This window comes from Pelophylax lessonae (genome assembly GCF_965119305.1).
Source record: "Pelophylax lessonae genome assembly, chromosome: 1".
In the NCBI taxonomy this organism is placed as follows: Eukaryota; Metazoa; Chordata; class Amphibia; order Anura; family Ranidae; genus Pelophylax; species Pelophylax lessonae.
Window position 1 is genome coordinate 488,612,026 of NC_138768.1, and position 24,348 is coordinate 488,636,373.

Sequence of the window (24,348 nt, forward strand, 5' to 3'; positions counted from 1 at the left end):
CACGGAACGTCTTCAAAACTACTTTGCCGAGAACCAATCTCCGGATGTTACCCCCCATCACACTTTGGGCAGCCCATAAATGCGTGATCCGAGGGGAATTTATAGCACTCGCCTCGAAACGCAGGAAAGCTCACTCGGCTCAAGTGGACTCTCTATTGCTGAAAATCCGTAATCTGGAATGCGCCCACAAGCGCTCCCTTGCGTCCGCCACCCTCACGGAACTTAATCTGGCTCGTCAGGAGCTGTTGGAGACTCTTGGAAGATCTGTCCGCCGCAAATTCGTTCTGTCACGTGGTCTGTTCTATGAACATGCTAACAAATCGGGCAGGCTCCTAGCTAGGGCACTCCAACAAAAACGGGCTGCCAACACTATCCACTCCATTGTTGATCAGACGGGCAAAACGCTAAATTCAACCCCTGACATAGCAGCCCAGTTCGTGAGCTACTATTCCCACCTGTACAATTTGCCGCGGTCGAACTCTCAGGAGTCCCAATGCTCCAGACTCCAGGACATTAGACGATTTCTGGAACAATACTCTCCTTCTCCCCTGCCGGACGCCACTCTATCTGAGCTAGATGCCCCCATCACTTTGACGGAAATCATGACGGCTTTGAAGCAATCTAAACCAGGCAAAGCACCGGGCCCAGATGGCCTTCCGGTGAGTTACTACAAGGCCTTCTCGGATCTCTTGCTACCACACATGGTGAATGCTTTTAACGCCTTTCCGGACGCTGACTCCCTTCACGCGGACTTCTTGGAGGCACATATCGCGGTCCTCCCAAAACCGGGTAAAGATGCATCCCTGGTCCCTAACTATCGCCCCATATCGCTCCTTAATGTAGATGTCAAAACATATGCCAAGATACTAGCTAATCGCCTCCTCCCTTCTATTCCTGATGTGATCTCCCTTAACCAAGTCGGTTTCGTACCTGGCCGGGAAGCGAGGGATAACACTACCAAAGCCCTCCACCTACACCACTGGCTGTCCACGTCTAACACCCCCGGTTTCTTTTTGTCCCTCGACGCGGAGAAGGCGTTCGATAGGGTGGACTGGACCTACATGACTGAGACACTCGGGGCCCTGGGCCTGACTGGCCGGTTCTTGCGGTTTGTCTCGGTTCTGTACTCTGGTCCCTCGGCGCGGGTCCAGGTCAATGGTGCTCTTTCGGACGCCTTCTCCGTGTCGAATGGCACGAGACAGGGCTGCCCTTTGTCCCCCCTGATATACATTCTCACCTTGGAGCCCCTTCTCCGCCAAATCCACAACGACCCGAATATCAAGGGTGTTTCCATAAAGGACAAAACTTACAAACTAGCTGCCTACGCGGATGACATTCTCCTTTTCCTTACTGACCCTTTGACCTCCGTCCCTAATCTTCTTTCGGCCCTGAAATCTTTTCAAGCTCTTTCCAATCTCAAAATCAATTATTCCAAGTCCCGCGCCCTCAACATCTCCCTTCCAACTTCGCTCTTGCGGCTCTGCCAAACCAACTTCCCCTTCCAGTGGGATCCCCATGCCATCACATATCTCGGGGTCCAGCTACCACGCCAACTTTCAGACTTATACGCCAAGAACCACTTGACAATCCTACAATCTGTTAAATCGGACCTCCAATCGTGGTCTAAAGGACCCTTCTCTTGGTTTGGCAGGGTCGCAATAGTGAAGATGAATATTCTTCCCCGCCTACTTTACATCCTCCATGCTCTCCCCATTCATGTTCCTCCGTCCTTCTTCAAGTCCTACCAACGTATATGTTCGGACTTCGTATGGCGATCCCAAAGGTCGAGACTCCGGTGGGACACGCTCACTCGCCCCAAAGCAGAAGGGGGGGTCGGCTTGCCACACCTGCTTAAGTATCACTGGGCCTGTCATCTTACCCGGATAATTGACTGGCACGCTCATGCAGGTTCTAAGGATTGGGTGTCCTTGGAGTCTGCAGTGTCTGCCGTCCCTGCGCATCATCTCCCTTGGGTGACGCCGTCCAAGACTCCACGCTCCATCCTGACTCACCCCGTTACGGGTGCAACCCTGCGCCTCTTCCATACGATACGCAGCAAGTTGGACCTTTCTCCGAAACTTAGTCCACTGCTACCTCTATACGCCTCCCCAGAATTCCCGCCCGATCTCCCTTTAGTCCCGCCTATGGGGCCATCCGCAGAAATGCCCTTTCAAGCGCGTCACTTCTTTGCCGACTCTCACCCTCTCACACACCAAGCCCTTCGCCTTAAATACCCGTCTGCTGACATTCCGTTCTACAGCTTTCTACAGATTAGACATTTTTTACACAGCGCACAGCCGGTAGCAGACTGGACTCGCCCTCTTACTTCCTTCGAAAGACTCTGTGAGGCGACGGGGCCACATCGCCATCTGATATCAATACTCTACACAATGCTTTTTCCGACCGCCCATGCACACACGGAGGCGCTTCGGTCTAGGTGGGAGAGAGACCTTGGCAGGGACATTTCTGAAGATGACTGGACGAGAATTTACTATCACATGCATAAGGGATCACTGAACGTTCTTGCGCAAGAAACCGGCTATAAACTCTATGCTAAGTGGTACAGAACCCCAGAATTATTGCACAGGTTCTCAGCAGCTAACTCTCCTACATGTTGGAGGTGTGGCCTACACCCAGGCTCCCTCTTGCATGTCTGGTGGAAATGTCCTGTCGTCCAGCCATTCTGGAGGGAGGTAAACTCCCTGATTCCCCGGATCACCACCTATACTCCCGACTTTACTCCGGCACAATACCTGCTGCATCTCACGTCTTTGCCCTACTCTAGTTACAAAAAGTCCCTCACGCTGCACCTTATCAATGCAGCAAGGATGTGTGTGCCTTGTCACTGGCGTTCTACCTCCCCCCCCACAGTTGCGGAGTGGCTGAAGAGGGTTCAGAGGGTGGCAGAAATGGAGGACACTATTGCGCAGGCTAAGGATACCCACCACAAATATTACACGACCTGGGCTTCCTGGATACATTTTACGACTCTCCCTGACTTTCAAACACTGACCACTGCATCTTAGATGCTAGTTAAGTCCTGCCGGTCGCGGGATGCTTCGGACGTCTTTTCCCATCTACCGCTGCTTACTTCTTTGGTTGAGACCCCTCGCCGGCACCACGGCCATCAAACCCACCTTCGGAGTATTTTTCCTCACGCTGTCCCTTTCTTCTCTTTTTCTTCCTATCTAATATCCTCTCCTCGTGTTTTTTCCCTACACCTCCCTCTGTTCACCCCTTCCTTTCCCCCCTTACCCTGATGCTCCCCTGCTCCCCCCAAGCTGCAGACCCGATCCCGCCCGCGGGCTGGAACACTTCCCTTCACTGGTCCCTCGTGTGGGTTTCTTCGGAATTACCCACCCCAAGACGGCCTACACGCGTTTGCCGGTTGCCCCCTATGCCCGGATACAGCGTGTTCCCCCATGGGGGTGTCCGGACATGTGGGGGGATCCGCATGTGCCCTTGACGTAGCCTTATCCGTATCATACGCAATCGTGATAAACGTTGCAACGGTTTCTTATTTACGTGTTCCCCCCACGGCCCTGAACTATGAATATGGGGACCAAGATTGTCATCTCCTTACTAAACGGTTTACAATGCCTGCCTTGTGATGATCTTGTTTATTCCTATACTCCACTGTCTGATTATATCGTGGTTTGTTCATACAACCCTATTCACAGTATGTAATGTTGCTGTTTCCCTTGTTTTTTTTTTTTTTTTTTTTTCATTTGATGCACTTCGTATGCCTACAAGTGTTGTTTATTTTTTTTTACTTGTTATGTCATTCCATTTTAACTCAATAAAATGTCTTTAAAAAAAAAAAAAAATAATAGGATTTGCTAATCCCCCTTCCCCAAACACCGATGACATGGGATCCAAGAGTTGTGTCCTCCATAACCTTTTGAAGCCTAGGACATTAATAAATTTTAGTGGCGCACAGCAGACACTCAAAAAAAAAAAAAATAAAAATAAAAACTCCCTGGGGTCCCTGGCAGTTGGGAAATAATTAGTAAAGGATGGCCCTCGGATGTGGGGGGCCTACCTCGGGAGTGGAAGAGGAGTACACACCTGGGGGACACAGTCTCCTAAACGGGGGGGTTATGACTCACCGAGGGGATCTTACAATGAGTATATATAGCAGGGGAATATTTTAGTAGATGTGAGCAGGAGTGAGGGCTGCGTGGGTGGGCCACTAGGTAAAGAAGCTGTATAAAATAAATAAGGGAAAAGTGGAATTTGAATTTTTACAGTAAAACCTTAGCTGGTCATATAGATAGAATGCCTCGGCAGAGGCTCGAGTAAACGCAGGGGCTTAAAATCCCTTAAAATAAGGTTGGCCTATCGCGCAGCCCCGCTCCTCAAGGTAAGATGTCAGAGCGGTCTCTTCGGGTCCATTGGAGCCGCGCTCGCAGATTAAGCGAGGAAGTTATTGTTTGTGTTGGGTTTTTTTTTTTTTTTCTTTCTTTCTTGTCTTCCTCTTTTTCTGTAATATAACATAAGTCTCATGGAATGACCCTCCCACACACCCCTAGAATAGATAAGCACTTAGCCGCGTTTTAGGTCAAGGTTTGACAAGTAGGGAAGCAAGGGGAAGTAGGTAGAGAGGATCGGCGCTTCGATATATCCCCCCCAAGGGGGAGACACTAGAGTGGGGAAGCTATACCCCCCTCACTTTTTTGGGGATTTTTTTTTTGCTCTTCCCCTCGTCTTCTTCCCCCCCTCTCTTCGGCAAACCCCCCCCCCCCCCTGACGGTATAGGGACTACCCCATATATATGAGTAGAGGAGGGGTGGGTGGGATGCTCAGGGCTGTCAGAGCAGGCTTGAAATTTTCCTCTCTGAATGTGAGGGGGTTGTCCACCCCAGAAAAACGTATGCAGGTACTTAATGACATGAGAAGAGGACGTACTCAGGTGGCCTTTTTTCAGGAAACATATTTTAAATGTGAGAGTGTACCTAAATTTTGTAACAGAAATTTTCCATGGGTGTATCATGCCCCCTCTCCAATCCCGAAGTCAAAAGGGGTCAGTGTTGTGATAGCAAAGGAAGTAGATTGGACATACCAGGAATCAAGGATAGATCCACAAGGTAGATATCTCATGATAAAAGGCACAGTAGGACAAAGAGTAGTGACACTAGTTAACGTTTATTTTCCAAACGTTAATCATTTAACATTTTTACAGCAATTACTGCCTTTGATTCTGGACTTTCGGGAAGGCCTTTTAATAATGGGCGGAGATTGGAACTACGTGGCAGAACCCTTGCTGGATACGTCACGGGGTTCCTCCCACTTATCATATGCAAAACTCAACGCGCTTAGGAAGGAACTTTCGCTCCTCGACTTAATAGACCCGTGGAGGATTATGCACGCAGGGGAGAAAGATTACTCATACTTTTCCGCATCCCACAACACATATTCAAGGCTTGATAGATTCTTGGTCCCTCAGGGGGACCTGGGTAGGGTTAAGGCTACTACCATTGGGATGCCCATTATGTCAGACCATGCGCCTATACACATGGTGATTGATTTGGACTCTGTGCCACCGAAACCACCTACATGGAGATTAAACGAATCCCTATTGCAATCCCGGGAGACGAGACTAGAAGTAGAAGTAGCTCTGGTAAATTATTTTAAAGAAAACACGGAATTGTTAACATCCCCGTCTATAGTATGGGAAGCACATAAATGCGTGATCAGGGGGATATTAATGCAGCTGGGTTCTCGCCGTAAAAGGGAATATGAAAAAAGCGTGATGGAACTGATGACTCGCATGGGAGAGTTGAGTGCCGCACATAAAAAATCATTGGCGCAGGTACACCTACAATCTCTTATTAGGACAAGGGAGGAGCTAAATAATCTTCTATATCAAAGAACAGTAAAAAGCTTGTCTCTGATGAGGAGACAATTATACGAATTCTCTAACAAACCGGGGGCCATGTTGGCCAGGGCACTTAGGGGACCCCAAAAAAAGACAGTAATTGCACAGATACAATCAAAGCAGGATGTAAAAATCAGTGACAGGGAAAATTGTAGAGAAGTTTGGCAGGTTCTACCAATCCCTCTATAATATAGATGCAGGGGGAGATGTGGACGAGAGGGCCAGAGGTTTGCTTCCAAAAGTGCGGGAGTATATTGAAACATCCGGGATGCCCTCGTTAAAGAAAGAGCAGGCGGAGGCAATGGAAGGAGACATCTCAGAGGAGGAATTAGAATATGCCCTGAACCAAAATAAACCAAACAAGGCCCCGGGCCCTGATGGTCTAACTCTTCCGTACTATAAACAATTTTGGACACAGCTAAAAGTCCCCTTATTAGCCCATTTCAATAGCATTGGGAAGGGGGGCTCTTTGCCCTTAGATAGTTTGCGGGCATATATCTCACTTATACACAAGGAAGGTAAAGACCCGTCATCATGTGGTAATTATCGCCCCATAGCTTTATTGAACTTAGACCTGAAACTACTCTCCAAGGTCATTGCAAATAGAATTATAACATTCATACCTCAACTGATCCATTATGACCAGGTGGGTTTTGTCCCCTCAAGAGAAGCAAGGGACAATACGACCAGAGTAATTGACCTCATATTTCAAGCCCAAAGCGCACAAAAGCCATTGATGCTTCTCTCTATCGACGCCGAGAAGGCATTTGACAGGGTGGCCTGGGATTTTATCGGGGCCACCCTGTCATATATTGGGCTGGGGGAGTGGATGAGAACTTGCATCATGGCCCTATACTCAAGACCTACAGCAGCGGTAAAAGTTAACGGCTGGAGGTCTAATTTTTTTAAAATTAAAAATGGTACACGCCAAGGATGCCCGTTATCTCCATTTATTTTTATTTTGACATTGGAACCTTTATTATGTAAAATTCGGAAAGATCTGGAGATTAAGGGCCTACAGGTGGAAGGGACACACCATAAATTAGCAGCTTATGAAGATGATTTAATTTTCTTTATAACAAATCCGGAGAAAATGCTACCACTAATCTTAGGGGCAATTCAGGAATATGGGAATCTTTCCTACTTTAGAGTAAATCTAACAAAATCAGTGGCATTAAATATTTCAATCCCCAACGATAAATGGAGGGAATTACAACCACTCTATACTTTTAAGTGGGCAAAAGACTCACTAGTATATCTCGGGGTGCACATCACATCTAAAGTAGAAGACTTGTTTAAGGCTAACTTCCCTCCTTTGATGAAAACCCTTAAGAGAGACACTCTGAAATGGCAGTCCCTGGCCCTAACGTGGTTCGGAAGAAGCAGTGCTTGGAAGATGAATGTACTTCCACGAATGTTATATCTCTTACAAGCACTACCAATAGAAATACCAGAATGTTTTTTTACGCAAATGAGAACTCTATTGAGAACATTTATATGGGCCAATAAATCCCCAAGGATAGGGATAAATACTCTTTCCAGGCCTAAATGTGAAGGGGGGATAGGGTTACTGGATTTAAAGCGCTATTATAGGGCGGTACACCTTACGCGGGTGCTTGACTGGCATTGTAATACATTAACTAAACAATGGGTGAACCTAGAAAACGAGATGACAGATCAACCAGTTAGCCTGGCCCCTTGGGTCCCAGTGTCAATGGATGACCCTATATTTTCCCAACCGACGATAGGAACCACAATTAAGGTATGTAGGTACATACAAAAAAAAGCAGGGATTGCACCCTCAATTTCTCCAATGTTGCCGTTAGCGGGAAATGCGGCATCCCGCCAGGATACTCAAAGGGGAAGATTAGAAATCTTGCCCGGAGTGGTAAAATTCGCTTAGTAGACATATGGAGCCGGGAGAATCCCCCCACTCTGAGGGAGATCGTGTCCTGGTCGGGAGAGACCTTGGATGTGTTCTCTGCGTTTCAAATTAGACATTATCTTAGCAACTTAAAAAAACAGGGATATTCCCCCCGATCTTTGACTCCATTTGAATCTTTACGTAGAGGAGGTAGTTCAATCCCACATTATCGTTCTTTTATTCCCTTTTATCTAAAGGGCAGGATGAACAATCGCTGACTTTCATTGGAAAATGGGAACGAGAGTTGGGAATTAATTTTAACTCTCAACAAATTAAAAAAATACTAGTACTCACACATAAGGCCTCCATAGCTAATAAATACCAGGAGATTAGCTATAACATATTGGTAAGGTGGTACAGAGTCCTTAAGGTGGTACAGAGTAATCTTGCATAAAATGGATGGAAAAAACCCTGACAACTGTTGGAGATGCGGAGAGGGAGGTGGATCAATGTTCCACATCTTTTGGTCGTGCCCCTGGATTAGGGGTTATTGGTCAGAGGTAGCGAAAGTGATAAAAAATCTCACTGCAGTCGAGGTGGGAGGGGATCCGGCCATATGTCTTCTACATTTGACAAAGTTATCAATTAGGCTTCCGTCGGGCCACTCTGCCATAAAGCCCCGACTGGTGGAGGGCTGCAGTGATGGTTGACTTTCTACAACTTTCTCCCATCTCCTGACTGCATCTCTGGAGCTCAGCCACAGTGATCTTTGGGTTCTTCTTTACCTCTCTCACCAAGGCTCTTCTCCCCCGATAGCTCAGTTTGGCCGGATGGCCAGCTCTAGGAAGGGTTCTGGTCGTCCCAAACATCTTCCATTTGAGGATTATGGAGGCCACTGTGCTCTTAGGAACCTTAAGTGCAGCAGAAATCTTTTTGTAACCTTGGCCAGATCTGTGCCTTGCCACAATTCTGTCTCTGAGCTCTTCAGGCAGTTCCTTTGACCTCATGATTCTCATTTGCTCTGACATGCATTGTGATCTGGAAGGTCTTATATAGACAGGTGTGTGGCTTTCCTAATCAAGTCCAATCAGTATAATCAAACACAGCTGGACTCAAATGAAGGTGTAGAACCATCTCAAGGATGATCAGAAGAAATGGAAAGCACCTGAGTTAAATATATGTGTGTCACAGCAAAGGGTCTGAATACTTAGGACCATGTGATATTTCAGTTTTTCTTTTTTAATAAATCTGCAACAATGTCAACAATTCTGTGTTTTTCTGTCAGTATGGGGTGCTATGTGTACATTCATGAGGAAGAAGAATGAACCTAAATGATTTTAGCAAATGGCTGCAATATAACAAAGAGTGAAAAATTTAAGGGGGTCTGAATACTTTCCGTACCCACTGTATTAGCGCTTGGCAGTAGACATGGAGGTTTATGGAGCTCAGGGGGACACACATCCCATATTTTTTTTTTCTTTTCTTCTCTTTATCTCTTCTCTTTTCTTTCTTCTTTCCCTCTCTCGTTATGGGTGGGGGAGGAGGGAAGGATGAGAAGCACAGAAGAGTCTGGTTGGTAGATAAGGTTTTGAGCATGGTATATTTTAAGTTTGTTTTGTATTTCACTTATATAATCTACAAGACTGTGGACCTTCTTTAAATAACATACATGTGGTTATGTGTTGGGTGTGGTTTTAGGCTAGTATTCTGTGTGCACAGATAGATTATGTTTTTTTTTTTTTCTCTCTTTCTCTCTCTCGTACTCTCCCTCCCGTTATGGGTGGGGGTGGAGGGAAGGGAAGGATGAGTAGCACAATTGAGTTTGGTTGGTGGAGAAGGTTTTGTGCTTGGTATACCTCAGTATGCCCTGCATCACACTTATATAGTCTACAAGATTGTAGTCCTTTTCAATAATATGTGTATATGTGTTGTGGGTGGTTTTCATGGTGGCAGATTACTCCCCTTTTTTTTTCTCTCTCTCGTACTCTCCCTCCCGTTATGGGTGGGGGTGGAGGGAAGGGAAGGATGAGTAGCACAATTGAGTTTGGTTGGTGGAGAAGGTTTTTGTGCTTGGTATACCTCAGTATGCCCTGCATCACACTTATATAGTCTACAAGATTGTAGTCCTTTTCAATAATATGTGTATATGTGTTTTGGGTGGTTTTCATGGTGGCAGATTACTCCCCTTTTTTTTTTTTTCGGGGATCTGTGGATACCTAGGTGAAGTTACGGAAGGGAATGTTTTTTATGTTAAATGGATATGTAGGCAACAAGTATTGTCAATTTGTTTTTTGGATTCCAGTATATGTCAATATTTTGTATTTTTGTTGAAAAATAAAATTGGAATTATAAAAAAAAATGATATATTGCTCACACATGCCATGGGTATATGTGAAATGACACCCCAAAATACATTCTGCTGCTTCTCCTGAGTACAGGGATACCCCGTGTGTGTGACTTTTTGGCAGTCTAGCCGCGTACAGGACCCCGAAAACCAATCCCCACCTTCAGGCTTCCTAAGGGCGTAAATTGTTGATTTCACTCCTTACTACCTATCACACTTTTGAAGCCCATGAAATGCCAAGATGGCACAACCCCCCCCCCCCCCCCCCAATGACCACATTTTGCAAAGTAGACACTCCAACCTATTTGCTGAGAGGCATGGTGAGTATTTTGCAGCTCATTTATTTTGGAAAATGAAGAAAAAACAAGAAAATGCATTTTCTCTTACGTCCTCCGACAGTCGCCGCCTCCTCTAAGTCATCACTGTTGGGTATTGACTTCCTATCCGCAGGAATAGCTAGGCATATAGACTTAGTCCAAAGACAAAAGGCATTAGCATATACACACACCCATGGGGGCTGTCCCATCTGGTCAATACCCCCCCTGCATCACCACTCCCAACTCAGTTTTAATCTGCCTAGCGTCAGGAATAGTCAGGCTTACCTTGTGCTGGGGCTTCAGTCTCAGCCTTCCTAATCTTTTATTTGATTTTTCTTTGGAAATGTCAGTTTTTTCTCTTACTTTACTAGCTGTTTATTTTGTCAGCTTCTAGTGTTATTCTTCTCTTCGGATTAAGATGGATCATGCGGTGCTGGGATTCGGACTGACCGCCCTGGTTCTTCAGAGCAAAAGGGTCAGATGGACCCCCAGCCCGCCATCGAGCGTTCAGCTATGGTTCGCCCTGGCGTTACGAACGACCCATCCCTGTTCGCTGCAGGGATGCAGCCGTGAGGTGGCTACCTCACAGGACTCGTCTGCGGTGCTGCAGCGTCATGTCCCTGGCTCACGGCACTCCCTGTCAGATGAGGACAGAGGTTTTCCGTGCATGGAGGCTCCCCCACGCCATCTGGTACAGGTAAGTACTTTTCTGTGTGGGGGCTCTGTCTGGGGTGGCAGTCTGTGTTGCTGTGTGTCCCCATGTCTGTGCCTGTGTGACTCCCTGTGCGATCCCTGCAGGGTTCGCTTGTGCAGATATGTATGTTTGCCGGGGGTCCCTGTGTCACCATAGGTGCTTTGTGGGGGTGCAGACGTTTATGACTGTGCGGCGACCGCAGCGGTGCATTTTCGTGCGGTCCGCCATCTTTGCTATGGGCACACATGTGTAGCTCCTCTGGGGCGCTCCTGCATGTCATTTTGGCACCATCCGCCGCCATGTTGTGGGCGGTGGAATGATCGTTCCGGCCGCATGTCGGCGGCCATTTTGGCGTAGCCTCCAATGCTTCCCTATGGGGCAGCCATTTTCCCGGGGTCTGGCTTCTAGTCCAGCCTTCTCCAGCAGCATTCCATCAGCAGCAAGGACACTGGTAGCAATGCTCTGCGGGCTCTGCAGGTTATCGCTCTCATTCTTCCCTCTGTATATCGCTTCTGGCTCAGTTTCTTTTCTCCTTTTGGGGGTCTTTCATCACTGTTGCAGTAGCGGTGGGCTGCTCACACCGCAGCGTTCTTAAAGGGGACAGTGCGCCATTTTTTGCACTGTAGTTTGTTTCTGATAACTTGAGCCATGAGCAAGTTTCCTCCAGCTTTAGTGGGGGGCCCCAGTTCTCCTGTGGCTCCGCTGCGACCCGATTTGGCCGCTGTAGTAGCGACTTTAGTGGCAAATATGGAAATGCTGATGGCTGAACGTGCTGCAAAAAAGAGGCCCAGACTGTCTTTCTTCTGATTCAGATGGGGATATGGCTGCTGCTGCGAGCGTGCCCTTTTCAGGGTCCCGCTCATCCCTGGACCCCCCGGGGTCCGAGGGGGAGGCTGAGATGGAGGGGGTTGATACTTCCTCCCCGGGGTCACCCGAAGAACGGGCGACCATGGATGAGTTAATTGTTTCTGTTAAGGAAACCTTACATTTGGAGGATGAGCCCTGTCCTCCGGGCGTTGTGTCCTCATTTGGGACGCACAGGACCCGCAAGTCTGCGCAGGTTTTTCCCTGCCCAGCGGAATTTCATTACACTGTTAATGAAATGTGGCGCACGTTGAAACGTCCATTCCTGGTGCCTAGTCGGTTCAAATTGCTTTATCCATTTGCACCGGCTACGGAATCACGATGGTGTGTGCCTCCACAGGTAGATCACACTGTGGCCGTGCTGAACAAGGCTACCTTGGTTCCTACTGAGGATACCCCGGTTTTCTGGGATCCCACGGACTGGCGGTTGGAGTCTCTAGCTCGCCATTCCTATACGGTGGTGGGTTCGTTGCTCAGACCAGTTTTCCCGTCCGTTTTGGTGGCTCAGGCGGTGGCTGATTGGACTAAGATGCTTAGGTGCAATCTCGTGTCGGATGGGGTCCCGCCTGCCCGGCTGGAAATGGTGGATCAGATCCACCAAGGAGTTATGTATTTGTGTGATGCGGCCTTGAATGAGGCCCCCTTAGTGGCTCGCCTCTCTAGTGTCGCGGTACTTAACCGACGACTGATATGGCTAAAAAGCTGGTCGGCTGACCAGTCCTCACGGAAAACAGTTGCAGGTTTTCCTTATGCTGGCTCTAGCCTTTTTGGCGAGGCGTTGGACACCCTGGTGAAAGGCGTCACAGGGGGCAAGAGCACTATGCTACCCCAGAACCCGAAGAACAAGTCCTTTCGTGGCAAGCGGGGTTCTGCGCCTGGATCCAATCAGGGGTCCTTTCGTACCTTTCGGAACCAATCCAAGGGTAAGCCCTTCAAGGCCCAGGGCAGTCAGAAGAAGCCCTGGGAGGGCAAGCAGGAGTCGGGCAATGCCGGCTCGGCGGGTCAGACCGACTCTGCCTGAAGGGGCGCCCTCACCCGTTTCAGGGGTGGGGGGACGCTTGCGTGATTTCCTCCAACCTTAGCTGCTCCGGATATCGGACAGATGGGTTCAGGAAATCATTCGATCAGGAGACGTGATCGAATTCCTTTCCTGGCCGGCGGTCAGATTCTTTCCCTCGAAGCTTCGCTTGCCTCCTGGGCGTCGGCAGGACCTGCATCAAGCGGTGTAGGACCTTCTTGCTCAGGGGGTGATTGTCCCGGTACCTCATCGGGACAGGTTTCGGGGATTTTGTTCCAATCTGGTCGCAGTGCCCAGGAAGGGGGGCAAAGTGCGTCCTATTCCCAATATGGGAATGATTCTGGACTCTGCTCAGGCAAAGGTGTTCTTACCGGAGGACAAGCTCTGGACCTTGCAGGACGAGCCCAGGTCCCTCAGGGACAGCCCGTCCTCGTCACTCAGGACCTGTATGCGGGGCCTGGGGTTGATGGTGTCGGCCTTCGAGGCGATACCCTTTGCTCAGGTTCACACGCGGGCTCTCCAAGCGGAGATCCGGGCCAAGTGTGACAGACTGCCTCAGTCCCTGGATCTGTGTGTCTCCTTGAGTCGTCAGACCAGATTGGCTCTTCTGTGTTGGCTCCAGTCCCCAAGTCCTTCCGTCCGTTGGTGTGGACGGTGATTACCACGGATGCCAGCCTGTCGGGCTGGGGTGGAGTTATGGGCAACCTGTCTGCCCAGGGAACTTGGTCGGAGGAGGAATCCTCTCTCCCGATAAATGTGCTGGAATTGCGAACAATAAAACTGTCTCTTCCAGTGGTCGGGCTGTCTTCGGGGCCATCCTGTCCGAGAACAGACGGACAATGCTACCGCGGTGGCTTACATCAACCACCAAAGGGGCACCAGGAGTGCTCGGGCGGCCCGGGAGGTGACCGACATTCTGTCTTGGGCCGAGGCTCATTTCCCGGCGATCTCAGCAGTTCACATTCCGGGTGTGGAGAATTGGCAGGCCGATTATCTGAGCCGCCAGACCCTGGACCAGGGGGAATGGTCCCTACACCCGGAGGTCTTTCAAATGCTGTGTGCGAGGTGGGGATCCCCGGACGTGGATCTGTTCGCATCCAGGCTGAATCAAAAGGTGGACAGGTTCGTGGCAAGAACGCGCAATCCGTTGGCAGACGCCTCGCATGCGCTGGTAGCCCCTTGGTATCAGTATCGTCTGATGTATGCCTTTCCTCCGATTCAGTTGTTATCCCGGTTCCTCCGCAGATTGGTCTCGGAACCGCACCTGGTGATTCTGGTGGCACCGTACTGGCCACGCCGGTCCTGGTACGCCGACGTTGTTCACCTGGCAGAGGCGCCTCCGTGGCGGCTGCCAATGCGGGAAGATCTCCTGTCTCAGGGTCCGATCTTCCATCCTGCTTTACAGTCGCTGGCTTTAACGGCCTGGCTGTTGAGACCCAGGTCCTGAGGGACAAGGGTCTCGCCCCTGAGGTTATCCCTACCCTAATCAAGGCTAGGAAATCCTCCTCTGGTAAGATCGATTATGCGCTCCTTCCTTCAAGGTGTGCGACATTTGGCTCCTCCCAGGAAGGAGCCCTTACCTCCATGGGACTTGAACTTGGTTCTGTCCGTGTTGCAGCGTGCTCCCTTTGAGAGCATCAGGGAGATATCGTTGCCTCTGCTGTCGAAAAAGGTTGCTTTTCTAGTGGTGATCACTTCGGCTCGCAGAGTGTCGGAGCTGGCGGCGTTGTCTTGCCGCTCCCCTTACTTGATAATTCACAAGGATAAGGTGGTTTTGCGACCACCCCCATCCTTTCTTCCCAAGGTGATCTCTGAGTTCCACCTTAATGAGGACATTGTCCTGCCTTCGCTTTATACGAAGCCTAAGCATCCTAAGGGGATTGCCTTGCATTCCTTGGATGTTGTACGGGCGGTCAGGGTTTACCTATCTACGGAATCCTTTCGGAAGACGGACTCCCTGTTTGTCCTTCCTGAGGGATCTCGGACGGGCATGGCTGCATCTGCAGCAACTACTGCCAAATGGATCAGACAGACCATTGAGCAGGCTTATGCCTTGAAGGAACGGGTTCAGCCCTTCCCTGTTAAAGCGCACTCTACCAGGTCTTTTAGTGCGCCCTGGGCCTATTGGCATCGGGCCTCGGTGACCCAGGTGTGCAATGCTGCGACTTGGTCGTCGGTGCACACTTTTTTCCAAATTCTACAAAGTAGATGTTCTGGCATTAGCTGATGCTTCTTTTGGCCGCAAAGTTCTCAGTGCAGCAGTGCCATGATGGACCCTTGAATTTTTTCTGGGTCCCTGGCTGTTGGCATTTGCTTTCCTGGGCTGTTGCTCCTGTTGAGCATTGTTTTTTCTGTTGCCCAGTTGGTTCTCTTACAGTGCATGTAAGAATCCTTTCTCTGATGTGGGTACTGCGTTGCCTTTTCTACGGTTGCGTCTCCCACCCCTCATGTCTATACTGCTTTGGGACATCCCAACAGTGATGACTTAGAGGAGGCGGCGACTGTCGGAGGACGTAAGAGAAAACTGCATTTTTGTAAAATCTTACCTGTAAAATTCCTTTCTCTGAGTCCTCCGACAGTCGCCGCCCCGCCCCTTTGGGGTTCTTATTACCTACTGCTATGCTACCAAACTGAGTTGGGAGTGGTGATGCAGGGGGGGTATTGACCAGATGGGACAGCCCCCATGGGTGTGTATATGCTAATGCCTTTTGTCTTTGGACTAAGTCTTTATGCCTAGCTATTCCTGCGGATTGGAAGTCAATACCCAACAGTGATGACTTAGAGGAGGCGGCGACTGTCGGAGGACTCAGAGAAAGGAATTTTACAGGTAAGATTTTACAAAAATTCAGTTTTTCTCTTACGTCCTCCGACAGTCGCCGCCACTTCATAATCTTCACTAATGGGGGTATTGACCTTTGCTCCGTAGGAGTAGCTAGGCAACAAGATTTGTTAATATAAAAGCTTTTAGCATATCACACCCCTAGGGGGCGGTCCCCTCAGTCAATACCTCCCTGCTTCCTGCATTCTCAACTCAGTTTCTAATGCCTATCTTAGGAGTAGCTAGCTGATCCTGTGCTGGGGCTCTCAGTCTCAGCCTTCTATCCTCTTTTTGATTTTATTTTGAGTATTTTTCTCTTTCTTTTACTAGCTGTTCTTTTTCTCAGCATTAGTTTAGTTTCTTCGGATGAAGATGATCATGCGGAGCTGGGTCTCGGACTGGCCACCCTGGATCCCGGGGTTTAGGGCCAGGGGTTCCCCAGCCTGCCATCGAGCGTTCAGTCAGGTTTTCCTAGGATATTGAACGACCCATCCCTGTTCGCTGCAGGGATGCTGCCTGTGAGGTGGCTACCTCACCGGACGCCATTTGCGGTTTCGCACCGCAGTTCCACTGCGTCCTGGCTGCGACACTCCCTGTCCTCAGTACAGCGGTTTGGTCGCTGGAGAAGGCTCCCCATGCCATCCGGACTGGTAAGTGCAATTCTATGTGGGGACCTGTCTGTTTTGGGTGTCAGTCTGTGATTGTGTGACCCTGCATGTCTGTGTATGTGCTGAGCTCCCTGTCAGATTCCTGTGTAGAATAGCTGCCTTTCTGTGGGCTGCGGGGGGGGGGGGGGGGGCTCTCCCGCTCTGCTATGTGTACTGTGTGGGCAGACTGGGCTTAGACATGCTGTGCGGCTGCCGCTATTGCGGTCCGCCATTTTTTTGCGGCAAACTTGTGGTGACTGGCCCTGTGTGGTAGGGCGCAGTGTTTTGGCGCCAAACATGGCGATCGATCGTACAACCCCATGTCGGCGCCATTTTCTCATTGCCCAAAAATACCTCAGCCGAGCGGCCATGTTTGTGTAGCCTGCATAGGCTTTATAGGGCGGTCAGTCATTACATCACTTCCTTTTGTTCTGGGACAGCGATCGGTGGCAGCAGCCTGTGTGGTCTCTCCAGGTTTTTACCTTTCCTTATCCTGTATTTCCCTGCTCAGTGTTCTTATCCCTGTGGGGGTCGGTACATACTGTAGTGTGCGGTGGGCTACGCTCGCCGCGGTCTTAAAGGGGCAGTACTCCTTTTTCCTATTATTGCTGGGGCATGGATTCTCAGGATTGCAAGTTTCCTCCCACCTTAGTGGGGGGCCAAGGGGCTGCTGCATCCCCCGAGGGGGCTGATCTGGCTGCTATTGTGGCGAACCTGGTTTCTCAGGTGCAGATGCTAATGGCTGATCGATCTGCAAAATGGCCCAGATTGTCTATTTCCTCTGATTCAGAGGGCGATGGGGCTGCTATGGCTGGAGTGCCCTTCTCAGGGTCTCTCTCATCTCTGGACCTTGGGGGGTCTGAGGGGGAGGCTGAGGTAGAAGGGGTTGATAATTCTCCCCCTGGCTCGCCTGAAGAGCTTGCACTCATGGATGAGTTGGTTGCTTCTATCAAGGAAACACTGCGTTTGCAGGATGAACCATGTCCTCCTGCTTTGATGTCCTCTTATGGGACGCAAAGGAAACGCAAAACAGCGCAGGTTTTTCCCTGCCCTGCGGAATTTCAGCGCGCTGTTGATGAGCAATGGCGCAATTTACTATGCCAAGTAAGTTCAAGCTGCGTTATCCCTTTACACCCACCACTGATGAGCGTTGGTGTGTGCCGCCTCAGGTGGATCACGCGGTGGCGGTTTTGAATAAATCTACTGCGATCCCTGCTGAGGATACCCCGGTGTTCCGGGACCCTACGGACAGGAGATTGGAGTCTCTTGCCCGTCATGCATATACGGTTGCTGGTTCTATGCTGAAGCCTATTTTTGCTTCCATTTTGGCAGCCCAGGCTATTGCGGATTGGGCGCAGGTGCTCAGGCGCACCCTGGTGGCTGATTCTGCTCCACCGACAACATTGGCTATGGTGGATCACATTCATCAGGGTGTCATGTATTTGTGTGATGCGGACTTGGATTTAGTCCCTTTGGCTGCACGCCTCTCAAGTGTGGCGGTATTGAACCGTCGCCTGATATGGCTGAAATGTTGGTCGGTTGACCAATCATCTTGCAAGACTTTAGCTAATTTGCCCTACGCGGGATCTCGCCTTTTTGGCGAGTCTTTGGATATTCTGATAAAGGAAATTTCCGGGGGTAAGAGCTCTCTCTTACCCCAAACTCACAAGAATAAGTTTGTTCGCGGTAAGAAGAATACCTTGTTTAGGCCCTCTCAGGGGTCCTTTTGTGCCTTTCGGTCGCAATATAAGGGCAAACCCTTCAAGGGCCAAGGCTCCCAGAAGAAGCCGTGGGCAGGTAAGCAGAAGTCCGGCCAGTCCGGGTCCGCTGCCCATACCAATTCGGCCTGAAGGGGCGCCCTCACCCGGTTCCGGGGTGGGGGGACGTTTGCTCGGTTTTCTTCGACCCTGGCTGGCCCGCATTCGGGACAGGTGGGTTCAGGAAATCGTTCGATCTGGATACAAGATCGAGTTTCTCTCTCGGCCGGCGGGCAGATTTTTTCCCTCAAATCTTCAGCTGTCTCCGGAGCGCTTGCAGGATCTGCACCTGGCGGTGCGGGACCTGCGGGCCCAGGGAGTGGTGGTTCCGGTGCCTCATCGGGACAGATTTCGGGGGTTCTATTCCAATCTGTTCACTGTGCCCAGAAAGGAGGGCAAGGTACGTCCAATTCTGGACTTGAAAGCTCTGAACCGCTTTGTGTGGGTTCGCAAGTTCCGCATAGAATCCCTGCGCTCGGTGGTGGCTGCCCTGGTTCCGGGGGAATTCATGGCCTCCATCGACTTGAAGGATGCGTACCTTCACATCCCCATTTTCGAGGGTCACCAGAGGTACCTTCGATTCGCCGTTGCGGAGGATCATCACCAATTTGTGGCATTACCCTTCGGTCTCGCTTCGGCTCCGCGGGTTTTCACCAAGGTGCTTGCGCCGGTCCTGGCCTTTTTGAGAGCCCAGGGCATCTCTGTCTTGGGGTATCTGGACGATATCTTGATTCGGTCTGCGACCAGTCAGGGCCTGGTGAACGACCTGTCCTTCACGATGCAGACTCTGCAGGAGTTCGGTTGGACGATAAATTTTCCAAAGTCAACGCTGTGTCCGTCGGTTCGTCTCCCCTACCTGGGGATGATCCTGGACTCTGTTCAGGCGAAGGTCTTCCTGCTGGAAGACAAGCTCCGGACACTTCAGAACTAAGTCAGGTCCCTCAGGGACAATCAGTGCTCGTCCCTCCGGACGTGTATGAGGTGTCTGGGATTGATGGTCTCGGCTTTCGAGGCGATTCCCTTCGCCCAGTTTCACACGCGGGGTCTTCAGGCGGAGATCCTGGCCAAGTGGGACGGGCGTCCGCAATCTCTGGATCTGCGGATTTCGTTGAGCCGCCTCACCCGAAGGGGTCTTTTGTGGTGGCTCCAGTCCCCGGCGGTGTCGGGGGGCAAGTCTTTTCGTCCTTTGTCGTGGACGGTGATCACCACGGATGCCAGCCTGTCGGGCTGGGGTGGTGTTCTGGGTGTTCTGTCCGCCCAGGGAACTTGGTCGGAGGAGGAATCCTCCCTTCCGATCAACATTCTGGAATTGCGAGCGATAAATCTCTGCCTTCTGCGTTGGACGGACAGTCTTCAGGGCCGTCCGGTTCGGGTGCAGACGGACAATGCCACAGCGGTGGCCTACATCGACCACCAAGGGGGCACCAGGAGTGCCCGAGCGGCTCGGGAAGTGGCCGGCATTCTGTCTTGGGCCGAGACGCACGTCCCGGCGATATCTGCAGTTCACATTCCGGGGGTGGAGAACTGGCAGGCGGATTATTTGAGCCGCCAGGCCCTGGACCAGGGGGAATGGTCCCTTCACCCGGATGTCTTTCAGATGTTGTGCGCGAAGTGGGGTTCCCCAGATGTGGACCTGTTCGCGTCTCGTCTAAACAACAAGGTGGAAAGGTTCGTGGCAAGGACGCGCGATCCTCGGGCAGACGCCTCCGACGCGTTAGTGGCACCCTGGCATCAGTATCATCTGATGTATGCCTTTCCACCGATACAGCTGCTGTCCAGGTTAGCCTCGGAACCGCACACGGTGATTCTGGTGGGGTCAGACTGGCCTCGCCGGTCTTGGTACGCAGATCTCGTGAATCTGGCGGTCGACGCTCCATGGCGTCTGCCTCTTCGAGAAGATCTCCTGTCTCAAGGACCGATATTCCATCCTGCTTTACAGTCGCTGGCTTTAATGGACTGGCTGTTGAAAGCCAGGTCCTGAAGGATAGGGGTCTATCCCCTGAGGTCATTCCCACTTTGATCAAGGCTAGAAAAGCCTCTTCCGGGAAGATTTACTACTGTACTTGGAAGGCGTATTTTGCCTGGTGTGAGTCCAGGGGGTTTTCCCCTCGCTCATACTCGGTATCGAGAGTGTTGGCTTTCCTTCAAACGGGCGTGGACCAGCGTTTGGCGTTGGCCACGATTAAGGGTCAGATTTCTGCGCTGGCCGTTCTCTTTCAACACCCTGTGGCGTCTAATTCTTTGGTTAGCACCTTTGTTCAAGGGGTGCGACACTTGGCCCCTCCTCGGAGGGACCCTTTACCTCCATGGGACTTGAACTTGGTTCTGTCCGTGTTACAACAGGCTCCCTTTGAGAAGATCAGGGAGATCTCGTTGTCTCTGTTGTCCAAGAAGGTTGCCTTTTTGGTGGCGATCACTTCGGCTCGCAGGGTATCGGAGCTGGCGGCCTTGTCCTGCAGCTCTCCCTACTTGGTGATTCACTTGGATAAGGTGGTCTTATGACCTAACCCTTCTTTTCTTCCAAAGAGGATCTCGGAATTTCACCTCAATGAGGACATTGTCTTACCTTCGCTTTGCGCGAAGCCTAAGCATCCAAAGGAGGTGGCTTTGCATTCCTTGGATGTTGTTCGGGCGATCAGAGTTTACCTGTCATCGACGAAATCCTTTCGCAAGTCGGATTCTCTTTTTGTCCTTCCAGAGGGTCCTCGGAAGGGCATGGCGGCGTTGGCTGCGACCATCGCCAAATGGATCAGACAGACCATTGTGCAAGCCTATGCTTTGAAGGGGAAGGTTCCTCCTTTCCCTGTGAAGGCGCACTCTACCAGGTCCCTGAGTACGTCTTGGGCCTATCGTCATCAGGCTTCTATGGCCCAGGTGTGTAAGGCGGCGACTTGGTCGTCCGTTCACACCTTCTCCAAATTTTACAAGGTGGATGTTCAGGCATCGGCAGATGCTTCCTTTGGCCGTAAAGTTCTTAGTGCGGCAGTGCCTTAGGGTCCCTTGTTCGGGTCCTTGGCTGTTGGGGTGTTTTTACCCCTAGGTTACTTGTTCTTCCTGGGTTGTTGCTCCTGTTGAGCACGTTTTTTCCTGTTGCCCAGTTGGTTCTCTTACTTTGGTAAGGTTCTTTTTTCTGATGTGGGTACTGCGTTGCTTTAGGCGCCGCTGCGTTTTTCCCACCCCTCATGTCTACACTGCTCTGGGACGTCCCCATTAGTGAAGATTATGAAGTGGCGGCGACTGTCGGAGGACGTAAGAGAAAACTGAATTTTTGTAAAATCTTACCGTAAAATTCCTTTCTCTGAGTCCTCCGACAGTCGCCGCCCCCGCCCCTCTTTTGGGGTTTGTTTATGTACTCTACTGCTATGCTACGGAAACTGAGGGGACCGCCCCCTAGGGGTGTGATATGCTAAAAGCTTTTATATTAACAAATCTTGTTGCCTAGCTACTCCTACGGAGCAAAGGTCAATACCCCATTAGTGAAGATTATGAAGTGGCGTCGACTGTCGGAGGACTCAGAGAAAGGAATTTTACGGTAAGATTTTACCAAAATTCAGTTTTTTCCCTTTTATTTTCAGTTTCCAAAACTTTGTGACAAAAAGTGAGATCTGCAAAACACTCAACATGCCTCTCTGCAAATAGCTTAGGGTGTCTATTTTCCGTAAAGGGGTCATTTGGGGGAAGGGGGGGTTTGTGCTGTCTTGACATTTCATGGCCTCCGAAACTGTGATAGGTAGTCAGGAGTGAAATCAACAATTTACGCCCTTGGAAAGCCTGAAAGTGGTAATTGCTTTTGGGGTCCTGTACTCAGCTAGACTGCAAAAAAGTCTCACACATGGGGTATCCCTGTACTCAGAAGAAGCAGCAGAATGTATTTTGGGATGTAATTTCACATATACCCATGGCATGTGTGAGCAATATATCATTTAGTGACAACTTTTGTGTAAAAAAAACAAAAAACAAAAAAAAAAATGTGTTCCCGATACTTGTGGCAAAATATAAAATATTCCATGGACTCACCATGCCTCCTTAGCAAATAGCTTGGGTGTCTTCTTTGCAAAATGGGGTTATTTGGGGGGGTTTTGTGCTTTCTTGAAATTCTAGGGCCTCCGAAACTGTGACAGGTAGTGCGGAGGTGAAATGCACAATTTACGCCATTAGAAAACCTGAAAGTGGTGATTGGTTTTCGGGGTCCTGTACTCGGCTAGACTGCAGAAAAGTCTCACACATATGGTATCTCTGTACTCAGGAGAAGCAGCAGAATGTATTTTGGGCTGTCATTTCACATATACCCATGGCATGTGCGAGCAATCTATCATTTAGTGCCAACTTTGTGTTAAAAAAAAAAAAAATTGTCACATTCCCCGGAACTTGTGGCAAAATATAAAATATTCCATGGACTCACCATGTCTCTCAGCAAATAGCTTGGGGTGTCTACTTTGCAAAATGGGGTAATTTGAGGGGGTTTTGTGCTATCTTGAAATTTCAGGGCCTCCGAAACTATGATGGGTAGTGAGGAGTAAAATAAAAAATTTTCGCCATTAGAAAACCTGACGATGGTGATTTGTTTTCGTGGTCTCGTACACAGCTAGGCTCCCAAAAAGTCTCACATATGTGGTATCCCTGTACTCAGAACCAGCAGAATATATTTTGGGGTGTAATTACACATATACTCATGGCATGTGTGAGCAATATATAATTTCAATTACAACTTTGTGTAAAAAAAAAAAAAAAAAAAATGAAATTTCTCTGTCGCTCATTGACAGACACAGATTCCATATCTTTATATCCGTAGGGTATTACTGCCCCCTACAGGAGTAGGACACTAAGCAGAAAAAAAGTTCTGGCTACACCTATGGGCAGTCCCAGGGGGTATACCCTCTCTCTCCCTGCTATAGGATGTCAGTTTTTTTCTGCCTAGTCAGGAGAAAGGACCTAAGTTCCTTGCTGGGATCTCTGGTTCTGGCAAGCTTTTTTAGATAATTACTTTTTTAGCTAGCTTTTTTTCTCCGAATTGTTCCTGTGAGATCTACAAGCAATTATGCCGGATCTGGGCGACGGGCTGGATGCTGAGATCCAGTGGTCACCCCAGCCGGCCTACGAGTGCGTGCAGGCCCTAGCTCTGCACTGTGTCGGCCGCGACATAGTCCTACTGGACGGGGACTGACCCAAGGGTTAAACGTCCCACCAGGACGCATACGACCGGTCTGCGACCGGGTCGCAGCGTTCCTTTTGGCCGACACCCCCCCCCCCCCCACTGAGCGGCGAGGGGTTTTGTCTGGAGTGGCGCCCCCACTGTTCCTGTATGGTGAGTAAATGTCCCCCCTTTTCCTCATGCTGGCTCTGGGGTGGATGCGGGCCCCTCCCTTGGACGGTCGGACCCCCATTTCTCTGGGTTCCCCTCTGTTCCCCTGCGGACCCCCCACCTGTGGTGTCCCTTTTCCTCCCCCCATCCACTAACCCTCCCCCCTCGGGGGGGTGTTTGTATGTGTGGGGTGGCTGACTGTTCATGCAGGCTGTTAAGGGGACGGGGGGTGGGGGGTCCCGACGGCAAGAGCACCTTTCTCCCGCAGGCTGCCAAGGGTAAGGAACCTCGTTGCAGACAGGGACCCTCCTTTTCAGCCCACAAGAACTTTTTTCGTTCCTCCAGGGCGGGCGACAAGACAAAGCCCTTCAAGGCCCCCTCGGGGGTTCCAAGAGACCCTGGTCTGGTAAGCAGAAATCAGGTTCTTCCAGACCTGAGGACAAGTCCGCTTCGGCCTGAAGGTGCGCCCCCACCCATGTCAGCGGTGGGGGGGGCATCTTTGCTGGTTCCCGGACCCGTGGCTCTCCCGGATTCAAGATAAATGGGTTCACAAGGTCATACGGTCGGGATACAAGATCAAGTTTCGGTCAGTTCCACCGGTAAGGTTCTTCCCTTCCAATGTGCGACTGTCCCCGAATCGACTAAGGGCTCTGTTGGGGGCAGTACAGGACTTGGTACAATAGGGAGTAATAGTTCCGGTTCCCTGTGGGGAACGTTTTCGGGGATTTTACTCAAATCTGTTCACGGTGCCCAGGTAGGAGGGCAAGGTGCGTCCAATTCTGGACTTAAAGGCGCTCAATTGTTTCAAGATGGAGTCCATTCGCACGGTGGTGGCTTCCCTGCAT

General features: G+C 50.3%; 1 protein-coding gene across 2 annotated transcripts in view; it reads left to right on the top strand.

Moving 5' to 3' along the window:
• SH3GL1 (SH3 domain containing GRB2 like 1, endophilin A2) overlaps positions 1-24,348 on the top strand; it is a 919,809-nt gene that overhangs the window by 518,787 nt on the left and 376,674 nt on the right. The gene's annotated exons all lie outside the window — the stretch shown is intronic.